Consider the following 12,973-nt stretch of genomic DNA (forward strand, 5'->3'; position numbering starts at 1 on the left):
GATTAGCTGGTTAGACTCTTGGTGGCCTAGGTCATTTAAAGACTATTAGCACTTCCAATTGCACATGCACACTAACAAGGTAAAGTACGTGTTAATTGTAAGGTCAATTAAGGATTTGAGTATTATTTAAATTAGATAATTTTCTCTACACCCCAATTAAAAAAAATTGAATTTAAGGAAAGAGCTACCTGCCTGAAATAAAATGCAAAACACAGAGTAAATGTGGATTGCCCTAAGCCTAGTAACCGGGTCTCTTCACCTAAGTCAAGTGTTGAGATTCGCGTCAAACGATGGTGGGAAGGCCAGGATGCTCAGCAAAAAAAAAAAAAAAAATAGTGTGAAAGCTACCTTAGTTCTTTGTTTAATCTGGGGTGTATAGAAAATTAATCGAACTAAGTTATGAAAAATGATACAATTGGCTTGTACAAGTTAATACTGAAATACTAAGTTAGTTATCACTCACACAAGTACTATAAAACTTTAAGTGTACTCTAAGAAAGCTACTAAGTAGACTGACTACCGATTCTAATTCGAAGCTCATTACTTAGTAATACTAGAAAACTTCTTGAATTTCGATCTTAAATTAATTTGCAAAGGAAGGATCTTTTTGGAATTTTGGTACATTGCTAAGGGACTAGCAATGATTAAGTTGGGGTGCCACAACCCACAGCTAACAATTTTGAAATCAAACCTCAAATCATAAATATGCTTCCAAAATTCACAGGATTAGAGGATGCTTATATATTTATTAGAGAATTTGAGGAGGTATGTGCAACCATGAAACTGCAATTAACAGAGGATGAGGTCAAACTTAGATTAATCAACTTTGCCCTTAAGGATAATGCTAAGAAGTGGCTTTATAGTCTGTCAAACCATTCTGTCACTACCTGGGAGGGCTTTGTGAGAATATTTTTAAAAAGTATTTCCCCCATCATAAAACAGCTAGGATTAGGAATGAAATAAATCAATTTTACCAACTAGCTGGTGAATCATTTTGGAAGTACTTTGATCGTTTCAAGAATCTTTTGACCCAATGCCCTCACCATGGAATAGAAACTTGGAGACTATGCCAGATCATCTATGAGGGGTTAGATTCAAACTCAAGAACCATGCTAAAGTCCATGTGCCAAGGCCAATTTATGGACAAAGAAACTACTGAAGCTTGGCAATTCTTAGAAAACCTAGCCGAGAAAAATTTACAGTGGGAAACAACTAGGGAACCTGATAAAGCTACACCTTCAAGAAGAGGAATGCATCAAATTCAACCAACCCTAGCATCAGAGGCCAAGATTGCAACCTTAACACGTAGATTGGAAGCCTTAGAATTACAGAGACCAGCCAATGTAAATCAAATATCTGCACCCATGTGTAAAGGGTGCAATGCACCAGACCATGTCTTAGAAAAATATTCCTACTCGAATGAGTGTGCACAGGTGAATGCCACCTATCAAGGACCATTGAACAATCCTTATGCACCCACATATAACCCAGGTTGGAGGAATCACCCGAATTTCTCATGGTCCCAGAATCCTAATGTAGGCAATCCAAATTTCAATCAGCAAAATCTAAGGTCCAACCCAGTGATGAACAACCCGCCAAGCTTCCATGATAATGATAAGAAAATTATCTCTTTAGAGAAAAGCCTAGAAGTCATGACGAAGACACATACCAGCTTTATGCAAACCATGGGTCAACTCATAAATAATAACACCCAAGCTATAGCCCGTCTGAAAATGCAAGTAAGTCAGCTGGCTTCGACCATTAGTGAACGAGAACATGGTAGGTTACCTAGCCAACCTGAGCCAAATCCTAGGAACCAAAATGGTCCACGACCCCAACAAGGAAACCAAGTTAATGGTGTAAATGCCATTCATACCTTAAGATCGAAAAAATAAATAGACAATAAGGTAGTTGCACTTGATGATATAGAGGACTCATCTGCCGAGTCACCTTCTAAAACTACTACCTTTCAACCTCAAGCATCAGAAACTGAAAATTCACCTAGTCCAGTACTTAAAAGTCCTAGAGCTCCTTTTCCAAACAGACTGAAATCTAATAAATCTGAATATTTAGACAAAATTTTAGAGGTATTTAAATAAGTCCAAGTTAATATTCCTCTTTTAGATATAATCCATCAGGTTCCAACTTATGCCAAATTTTTAAAAGATCTTTGCACTAGGAAAAGGACCACTAATGTACCAAAGAAGGCATTTTTGGCTGCAATTGTCAGTTCATACCTATCTAGCCATGTGCCAATTAAATATAAGGACCCTGGAGCTCCAACAATTTCTTGTGTTATTGGAGAAACCAATATAAAAAAGGCCTTGCTAGATCTAGGAGCTAGTGTGAATATCCTTCCATATTCGGTGTATGAGCAACTAGGATTAGAAAAATTTCAACCTACTGGGATCACATTACAGTTAGCCGATAGATCTCTCAGGATCCCTAAGGGAATGGTCGAGGATGTTCTGATAAAGGTTGAAAATTTCATTTTCCCTGTAGATTTTATTGTTTTAGAGACTGAGCCAGTTGCGAATCCTAAAGGATATATACCTGTCATTTTAGGAAGATCATTCTTAGCTACGGCCAATGCTGAAATCAATTGTCGAAATGGTCTAATGAAGTTATCCTTTGGGAATATGACCATTGAGCTTAATGTTTTTAACTTAGAACAGGAATCCTCTTCTCATGCTGATGTCAATGTAGTCCAAGATGGTATTTATGAATCTATTGACATTAGTGATGATGAAGTCGACCTAGAGTCTAACCTCTGGTTAATCCATGAGTCTGAGGATGTCAATGAAATACTTAAAAAAAATCAGATTAATCAGGAATCGACACTTCCTACTGAACCAATCATTGAGATGGTGAAATCATCACCTAAACCATCGATAGAGGAAGCACCCATTTTAGAACTGAAACCCCTCCCAGAACATCTCAAGTATGCATATCTAGGACCCAAAGAAACTTTGCCTGTAATTATTGCATCAGACCAGATCCCAAGCAAGAGGAGGAGTTAGTGTCAGTTCTAAAAATAAATCAAGAAGCAATAGGTTGGACCATAGCAGATATCAAAGGAATAAGCCCTTCTATAGTTCAACATAGAATATACTTAGAGGAAGAGGCTAAACCAACAAGAGAAGCCCAAAGAAGGCTTAATCCAGCTATGAAGGATGTAGTTAAAAAGGAGATTCTGAAACTCCTAGATAGTGGAATAATTTATCCTATTTCTGATAGCTCTTGGGTAAGCCTAGTTCAAGTAGTCCCCAAGAAATCTGGGGTAACAGTGGTCCAAAATGATGCAAACGAACTTATCCCAACTAGGACCCAAACGGGATGGAGGGTCTGTATAGACTATAGAAAGTTGAATGCTGCGACAAGGAAAGATCACTTTTCTTTGTCATTTATTGATCAAATGTTGGAAAGACTAGCCGGACAAGAGTTTTACTATTTTCTTGATGGATACTCCGGTTACAACCAGATCCCCATAGCCGCTGAAGATCAAGAAAAGACTACATTCACCTGTCCATTTGGTACTTTTGCCTATAGACGAATGCCCTTTGGACTATGTAATGCACCGGCAACCTTCCAGAGATGCATGATCAGCATGTTTTCAGATATGATAGAACGATTTTTAAAAATTTTTATGGATGACTTTTTTATTTTTGGCCTAACCTTCTCCGAGTGTCTGAATCACCTGCAATTAGTTCTAGAATGATGTAAGGAGAAGCACTTAGTTCTCAACAAAAAAAAATGTCAGTTTATGGTCAAACAGGGAATAGTTCTTGGTCATGTCATTTCTAAAAAGGGGATTGAAGTGGACAAGGCCAAAATAGATCTAATTGCAAGTCTTTCACCACCTAAATCTGTGAAAGAAATACGTTCATTTTTAGGTCATGCTAGATTCTATAGAAGATTTATTGCCAACTTTAGCAAAGTAGCACGTCCACTGACTAATCTTTTGACAAAGGATACCAAATTTGAATTTACTCATGAGTGCTTGAAATCTTTTGAATTTCTAAAAAAAGCACTTGTATCAGCTCCAATCATTCATCCTCCTGTCTGGTCTGAACTATTTGAATTAATGTGTGATGCGTTCGATCATGTTGTGGGCGCAATCTTAGGTCAACGGATAAATAAGCTGCCTAGAGTGATATATTATGCAAGTAAAACCTTAAATGATGCGCAGCTTAACTACACCACAACTGAGAAGGAGTTCCTTGCCGTTGTCTTTGCTTTAGAGAAATTTAGATCTTATTTGGTTGGAACCCACACCATTGTTTACATCGATAACTCAGTCATTAGACATCTCCTAGCAAAGAAGGATGCCAAGGCACGCTTAATCAGATGAATTTTGCTCCTTCAAGAATTTGACCTAGAAATTAGGGACAAGAAAGGCACTGAGAACGTCGTAGCAGATCATTTGTCTCGAATTTCAGTCGCACCATCTAGTGAACCACTCATCAATGAATCTTTCCCAGATGAGCAACTCATGTCTGTGTCTACTGAACCTTGGTTTGCTGATATTATAAATTATTTAGCCATAGGTAAGATACCTTCTCATTGGACTAAGCAGGATAAATATAAATTCTTTACCCAAGTGAAGTATTTCATTTGGGATGATCCTTATCTTTTTAAATAATATCCTGATCAAATTATTAGAAGGTGTATCCCAGATAACGAAGTCATGAATATTTTATCTTTTTGTCATGATCAAGCATGTGGGGGTCACTTCGCGTCTAAGAAAACTGCTGCTAAGGTTCTCCAATGTGGTTTTTATTGGCCCAATTTGTTTAAGGATGCTCATGAATATTGTAAAAGTTATACTCAATGTCAGAAAATGGGTCGAATCACCAAGCGACACATGATGCCACTCAACCCAATCTTGATAGTTGAAGTTTTTGATGTTTGGGAGATCGATTTCATGGGACGATTTCCAAATTTCTTTGAAAATGAATATGTTCTAGTAGCAGTTGATTATGTTTCAAAATGGGTAGAAGCAATTGCATGTAAAACACCCAATAGCAAAATGGTCATTAAGTTTCTTAAAGAAAATATTCTCTCCCGTTTCGGTATTCCTAGGGCAATCATTAGTGATCGGAGAATCCATTTTTGTAACCGATCTTTTGCAACATTGATGAAAAAGTATAATGTCACCCACAAATTGGCCACACCATATCATCCTCAAACTAGTGGGCAAGTTGAAGTGTCAAACCGACAAATCAAACAGATCCTGAAAAAAACTGTTAGTGCTAATAGAAAGGATTGATCTTTGAAATTAATTGATGCACTTTGGACATACCGAACCGCTTTCAAGACCAATCTAGGAATATCTCCTTATAGGATTGTGTTTGGTAAACCATGTCACTTGCCTATTGAGATAGAACACAAAGCCATGTGGGCCATCAAACAACTAAATACAAATTTGAACGACGTTGGAAACCATAGGAAGCTTCAGTTGAATGAATTAGAAGAACTTAGAAATGAAGCCTATGAAAATGCAAGGATATACAAGGAACGAACCAAAGCATTTCATGATCAATCAATTATGAGAAAAACTTTCAATATCGGACAAAAGGTGCTCTTATATAACTCTAGATTACATCTGTTTCCAGAAAAGCTTAGGTCTAGATAGACAGGACCATTTTTAGTAAAGAAAGTCTTTTCACACGGAGCTGTTGAGATAGAAAACCCAAGTAATGGTGTTATCTTTCAAGTTAATGGTCAACGATTAAAACCATTCTTGGAATTACCTGTCGAGACTGTTGAAGATGCCATGGTTCTTTATGAACCAACTTATTCTGATTAAATTGCTTCGAGGTTTGGTCTGGCTGAAGACATAAAACTTAGCGCTTCTGGGAGGCAACCCAGCTTATTTAATTTCTAATGCTTTCTTTGTTTTCAGTTTGCTTAGGACAAATAAATTAGATAAACTCCATTGGAGACAATGTCGGTCAAGTTGGGGGGAGAGCTTGAACAAAATCAGGTGTTATCATTTCTTTTTCCTTCCACTATGAGTTATTTTTTGCATTTAATATATTAAAAAAAATTAAAATAAATTAATCTAGAAAAGAAATAAGAGTAAGTTAGAAAGTATTTGCTAATAAATGTAGTGAGTCACGGAGAAGATTAGCTGGTTAGACTCTTGGTGGCCTAGGTCATTTAAAGACTATTAGCACTTCCAATTGCACATGCACACTAACAAGGTAAAGTAGGTGTTAATTGTAAGGCCAATTAAGGATTTGAGTATTATTTAAATTAGATAATTTTTTCTACATCCCAATTGAAGAAATTTAAATTTAAGGAAAGAGCTACCTGCCTGAAATAAAATGCAAAACACAGAGTAAATGTGGATTGCCCTAAGCCTAGTAACCGGGTCTCTTCACCTAAGTCAAGTATTGAGATTCGCGTCAAACGGTGGTGGGAAGGCCAGGATGCTTAGCAAAAAAAAAAAAAACAGTGTGAAAGCTACCTTAGTTCGTTGTTTAATCTGGGGTGTATAGAAAATTAGTCGAACTAAGTTATGAAAAATGATACAATTGACCTGTACAAGTTAATACTGAAATACTAAGTTAGTTATCACTCACACAAGTGCTATAAAACTTTAAGTGTACTCTAAGAAAGCTACTAAGTAGACTGACTACCGATTCTAATTCGAAGCTCATTACTTAGTAATACTAGAAAATTTCTTAGAAAAAAAAAATAGTGTGAAAGCTACCTTAGTTCTTTGTTTAATCTGGGGTGTATAGAAAATTAATTGAACTAAGTTATGAAAAATGATACAATTGGCCTGTACAAGTTAATACTGAAATACTAAGTTAGTTATCACTCACACAAGTGCTATAAAACTTTAAGTGTACTCTAAGAAAGCTACTAAGTAGACTGACTACCGATTCTAATTCGAAGCTCATTACTTAGTAATACTAGAAAATTTCTTGAATTTCGATCTTAAATTAATTTGCAAAAGAAGGATCTCTTTGGAATATGATCTTATTTTGGTACATTGCTAAGGGACTAGCAATGATTAAGTTGGGGGGTGTGATTTATGTCACAAATTGACATAAAAAGTATCAATTAATATCTAAATTATCTAACTTTATTAAAAAATTGATACCTGTTATTATATTTTGTAGAAAAAGAGGTCATCAATAGAAAGAACAAGGAAAGAGAATTCCAACGGCCTAAATTTTACGTAAAACGGAGTTAAATTGACCCAGAAATTGAAGAATGAAGATAGAAGACTCAATTGGGTCAAACCCGAGTCAAATCAGGTCAAAATTGATCAAAAATCAACTGATTTGGTGATCTGGTTAGCCGCCTGGTCCACAGCGACAGGCGCCTGGACCATGGACCCATCGGCGCACCATAAACCAGCCAATCAGCGAGTCTCGGCTCACCGCAACGCATCGCGAGCCCGATCCACGCGCGCGGTCCAGGGCTCATGAGGAGAGAGAAGAAGATCCGAAGGGCAACCTGGTAACTTCACATCACTCGATGGTCCGATCTTCTCTGATCAAGATCCAACGCTCCACATTTTTGCGCCATCGGACGGCCACCATCGCAGCCGGTCAAGATCCAACCGTAATCAAAGCAATTGCAAAAATCAATAAACACTAGGACAACACGGGATCCTTCTGCAGCGTGATCCAACGGATGAAATCTTCCAGCGCCTTGATCGGACGGTCCGCGATGCATCCGACCTGATCCCATCTTTGCAGCGCGATCCAACGGCAGCGCTTCACCCAGATCGTGATCCGACGGCCCAGAATCGCTTCCGGCTTGATTTATTAGATGAATTGGGTCCTTTAGATGAAGATCGGATGGCTGAAATAATTTTTAGGATTTCTTGATGGATTTAAGTACTTTTTGAGTAAGATTTGAGCCCCTAAACCCCCCTAACAGCCCTCTAAAACCTCTTAGTCCCACATCTAAAGTTTTGAAAACTTGATAACCCCCAAATGCCTATAAAAAGCCCCCAAAGGCCCTTGTTTTAATGATTCTTTCCTTCCGATCAAGCTTGTAACCCTAGATAGTGGGGTTTTTAGCTTTCTTCTCAAGCCTCGAGCTTTGAAATTTTTGTAATAATTTTTTTTTATATAAAATCTTATTTTTATACAATTTTATCTCTTTACATTATGCAATTTATTTTTCTTGCAATTAGGATAGTTTAATTTATGCAATTTAATTTTATGCAATTAGGATAGTTTTAAATTATGCAGTTTAAATTTATGCAATTAGGATAGTTTTATTTATGAAATTAGGGTAGTTTATTTTTCTGTATTTAAATTTTGCAAGTAGATTTAGATCATGTCTAGCTAAGCAACCCTTCTAGGGTTTGCGATGAAGCTAGATCATGAGTAGGGGTTTTACATAGGGTTCTTTCTTTTTCTTAGGATTTCTTTTTCTTCCTCTTTTGCCAAGAATTTTTGATGAACTACAGTTGGGTTAGAGTCCCTTCATAGTTCATGCTTGATTCAGTGTATAGGAGGAGAAAACCCTAAGGGATCCTAGTTACTACTCCCCTGTAAAGAATCTTGATGGGTTATCGTTGGGCCTTAGTCCCTTCATAATCTATGCTTGGAAAAGACAAGAGGAGTAGTCGTTAGGATCAATAAGAAAAATTCTAGATAGAATTTTCTAATCTAGATCTAGTGGATTCAAAAACCCTAGATCCTTAATCTTATTGTCTTTAGCAAACAACTTTCGATTTTTGATTTTCGTTAAAGCTCGCTTGAGCATAGATTTGAAAATCATTTTTAAACCAAGTCTCTGTGGGATCGACCCGTACTCGCTGGTCGTGCTACATTGCATACCGTGCGCTTGCGGTAAATTTAAGACATATCAAGTTTTTGGCGCCGTTGCCGGGGATAACCAAAAACTTGATGTGCAAATCTTAAAATTTATAAATAAAATCGCAAGCGCACAGTGTGCAGAGTAGCACGACCAGCGAGTATGGGTCGATCCCACAGAGACTTGATTTAAAAATAATTTTCAAATCTATGCTCAAGCGAGCTTTAACGAAAATTGAAAATCGAAAGTTGTTTGCTAAAGACAATAAGACTAAGGATCTAGGGTTTTTGAATCCACTAGATCTAGATTAGGGAATTCTACCTAGAATTTTTTTTATTGATCCTAACGACTACTCCTCTTGTCTTTTCCAAGCATAGATTATGAAGGGACTAAGGCCGAACGATAACCCATCAAGATTCTTTACAAGGGAGTAGTAACTAGGATCCCTTAAGGTTTTCTCCTCCTATGCACTGAATCAAGCATGAACTATGAAGGGACTCTGACCCAACTGTAGTTCATCAAAAATTCTTGGCAAAAGAGGAAGAAAAAGAAACCCTAAGAAAAAGAAAGACCCCTATGTAAAACCCCTACTCATGATCTAGCTTCATCGCAAACCCTAGAAGGGATGCTTAGCTAGACATGATCTAAATCTACTTGCAAAATTTAAATACAAAAAAATAAACTACTCTAATTTTATAAATTAAACTATCCTAATTGCATAAATTTAAACTGCATAATTTAAACTAACCTAATTGCATAAAATTAAATTGCATAAATTAAACTATCCTAATTGCAAGAAAAATAAATTGCATAGTGTAAAGAGATAAAATTGCATAAAAATAAAATTTTATATATATAAAAAAATTATTATAAAAATTTCAAAGCTCGAGGCTTGAGAAGAAAGCTAAAAATCCCACTATCTAGGGTTACAAGCTTGATCGGAAGGAAAGAATCATTAAAACAAGGGCCTTTGGGGGCTTTTTATAGGCATTTGGGGGTTATCAGGTTTTCAAAACTTTAGATGTGGGACTAAGAGATTTTAGAGGGCTGTTAGGGAGGTTTAGGGGCTCAAATCTCGCTCAAAAAGTACTTAAATCCATCAAGAAACCCTAGAAATTATTTCAGCCGTCCAATCTTCATCTAAAGGACCCAATTCATCTAATAAATCAAGCCGGAAGCGATTCTGGGCCGTCGGATCACGATCTGGGTGAAGCGCTGCCGTTGGATCGTATTGCAGAGATGGGATCAGGTCGGATGCATCACGGACCGTCCGATCAAGGTGCTGGAAGATTTCGTCCGTTGGATCGTGCTGCAGAAGGATCCCGTGTTGTCCTAGTGTTTATTGATTCTTGCAATTGCCTTGATTACGGTTGGATCTTGACCGACTGCGATGGTGGCCGTCCGATGGTGCAAAAATATGGAGCGTTGGATCTTGATCAGAGAAGATCGGACCATCGAGTGATGTGAAGTTACCAGGTTGCCCTTCGGACCTTCTCTCTCCTCATGAGCCATGGACCGCGCGCGTGGATCGGGCTCGCGATGCGTTGCGCTGATTGGTTGGTTTATGGTACGTCGATGGGTCCATGGTCCAGGCGCCTGTTGCTGTGAACCAGGCGGCTAACCAGATCACCAAATCAGTTGATTTTTGATCAATTTTGATCTGATTTGACTTGGGTTTGACCCAATTGAGTCTTCTTTCTTCATTCTTCAATTCTTGGGTCAATTTAACTCCGTTTTGCGTAAAATTTAGGCCGTTGGAATCATCTTTCCTTGTTCTTTCTATTGATGACCTCTTCTTCTGCAAAATATAATAACAAATATCAATTTCCTAATAAAGTTAGATAATTTAGATATTAATTGATACTTTTTATGTCAATTTGTGACATAAATCACATACAAAAACTTGATATGTCTTAAATTTACCGCAAGCGCACGGTGTGCAATGTAGCACGACCAGCGAGTACGGATCGATCCCACAGAGACTTGGTTTAAAAATGATTTTCAAATCTATGCTCAAGCGAGCTTTAACGAAAATCGAAAATTGAAAGTTGTTTGCTAAAGACAATAAGACTAAGGATCTAGGGTTTTTGAATCCACTAGATCTAGATTAGAAAATTCTACCTAGAATTTTTCTTATTGATCCTAACGACTACTCCTCTTGTCTTTTCCAAGCATAGATTATGAAGGGACTAAGGCCCAACGATAACCCATCAAGATTCTTTATAGGGGAGTAGTAACTAGGATCCTTTAGGGTTTTCTCCTCCTATGCACTGAATCAAGTATGAACTATGAAGGGACTCTGACCCAACTGTAGTTCATCAAAAATTCTTGATAAAAGAGGAAGAAAAAGAAACCCTAAGAAAAAGAAAGAACCCTATGTAAAATCCCTACTCATGATCTAGCTTCATCGCAAACCCTAGAAGGGATGCTTAGCTAGACATGATCTAAATCTACTTGCAAAATTTAAATACAGAAAAATAAACTATCCTAATTTCATAAATTAAACTATCCTAATTGCATAAATTTAAACTGCATAATTTAAACTAACCTAATTGCATAAAATTAAATTGCATAAATTAAACTATCCTAACTGCAAGAAAAATAAATTGCATAATGTAAAGAGATAAAATTACATAAAAATAAGATTTTATATAAAAAAAATTATTACAAAAACTTCAAAGCTCGAGACTTGAGAAGAAAGCTAAAAACCCCACTATCTAGGGTTACAAGCTTGATCGGAAGGAAAGAATCATTAAAACAAGGGCCTTTGGGGGCTTTTTATAGGCATTTAGGGGTTATAAGATTTTCAAAATTTTAGATGTGGGACTAAGAGGTTTTAGAGGGCTGTTAGGGAGGTTTAGGGGCTCAAATCTCGCTCAAAAAGTACTTAAATCCATCAAAAAACCCTAGAAATTATTTCAGCCGTCCGATCTTCATCTAAAGGATCCAATTCATCTAATAAATCAAGCCGGAAGCGATTCTGGGCCGTCGGATCACGATCTGGGTGAAGTGCTGCCGTTGGATCGCACTGCAGAGATGGAATCAGGTCGGATGCATCGCGGACCGTCCGATCAAGGTGCTGGAAGATTTCGTCCGTTGGATCGCGCTGCAGAAGGATCCCGTGTTGTCCTAGTGTTTATTGATTCTTGCAATTGCCTTGATTACGGTTGGATCTTGACCGGCTGCGATGGTGGCCATCCGATGGCATAAAAATATGGAGCGTTGGATCTTGATCAGAGAAGATCGGACCATCGAGTGATGTGAAGTTATCAGGTTGCCCTTCGGACCTTCTTCTCTCTCCTCATGAGCCCTGGACCGCGCGCGTGGATCGGGCTCGCGATGCATTGCGGTGAGCCGAGACTCGCTGATTGACTGGTTTATGGTACGCCGATGGGTCCATGGTCCAGGCGCCTATTGCTGTGGACCAGGCGGCTAATCAGATCACCAAATCAGTTGATTTTTGATCAATTTTGACCTGATTTGACTCGAGTTTGACTCAATTGAGTCTTCTTTCTTCATTCTTCAATTCCTGGGTCAATTTGACTCCGTTTTGCGTAAAATTTAGGCCATTGGAATCCTCTTTCCTTGTTCTTTCTATTGATGACCTCTTTTTCTGCAAAATATAATAACAAGTATCAATTTCTTAATAAAGTTAGATAATTTAGATATTAATTGATACTTTTTATGTCAATTTGTGACATAAATCACACCCCCCAACTTAATCATTGCTAGTCCCTTAGTAATGTACCAAAATAAGATCATATTTCAAAAAGATCCTTCCTTTGCAAATTAATTTAAGATCGAAATTCAACAAGTTTTCTAGTATTACTAAGTAATGAGCTTCGAATTAGAATCGGTAGTCAGTCTATTTAGTAGCTTTCTTAGAGTACACTTAAAATTTTATAGCACTTGTGTGAGTGATGACTAACTTAGTATTTCAGTATTAACTTGTACAGGCCAATTGTATCATTTTTCATAACTTAGTTCGATTAATTTTCTATACACCCCAGATTAAACAAAGAACTAAGGTAGCTTTCACACTATTTTTTTTTTTTTTTTTTTGCTGAGCATCCTGATCTTCTCACCATCGTTTGACGCGAATCTCAACACTTGACTTAAGTGAAGAGGTCCGGTTACTAGGCTTAGGGCAATCCACATTTACTCTGTGTTTTACATTTTATTT

The 12,973-nt window shown here is 37.4% G+C and overlaps 1 non-coding gene across 1 annotated transcript; it reads right to left on the reverse strand.

The window, feature by feature from the left end:
* Positions 1–944: 944 nt before the first annotated feature.
* On the reverse strand, positions 945–1,051 carry LOC140858229 (small nucleolar RNA R71). Its single transcript, XR_012141798.1, has one exon. It is a non-coding gene; the product is annotated as a small nucleolar RNA R71 (small nucleolar RNA).
* Between the last annotated feature and the right edge of the window lie 11,922 nt (positions 1,052–12,973).

This window comes from Elaeis guineensis, chromosome 5 (genome assembly GCF_000442705.2).
Source record: "Elaeis guineensis isolate ETL-2024a chromosome 5, EG11, whole genome shotgun sequence".
Taxonomy (NCBI): domain Eukaryota; kingdom Viridiplantae; phylum Streptophyta; class Magnoliopsida; order Arecales; family Arecaceae; genus Elaeis; species Elaeis guineensis.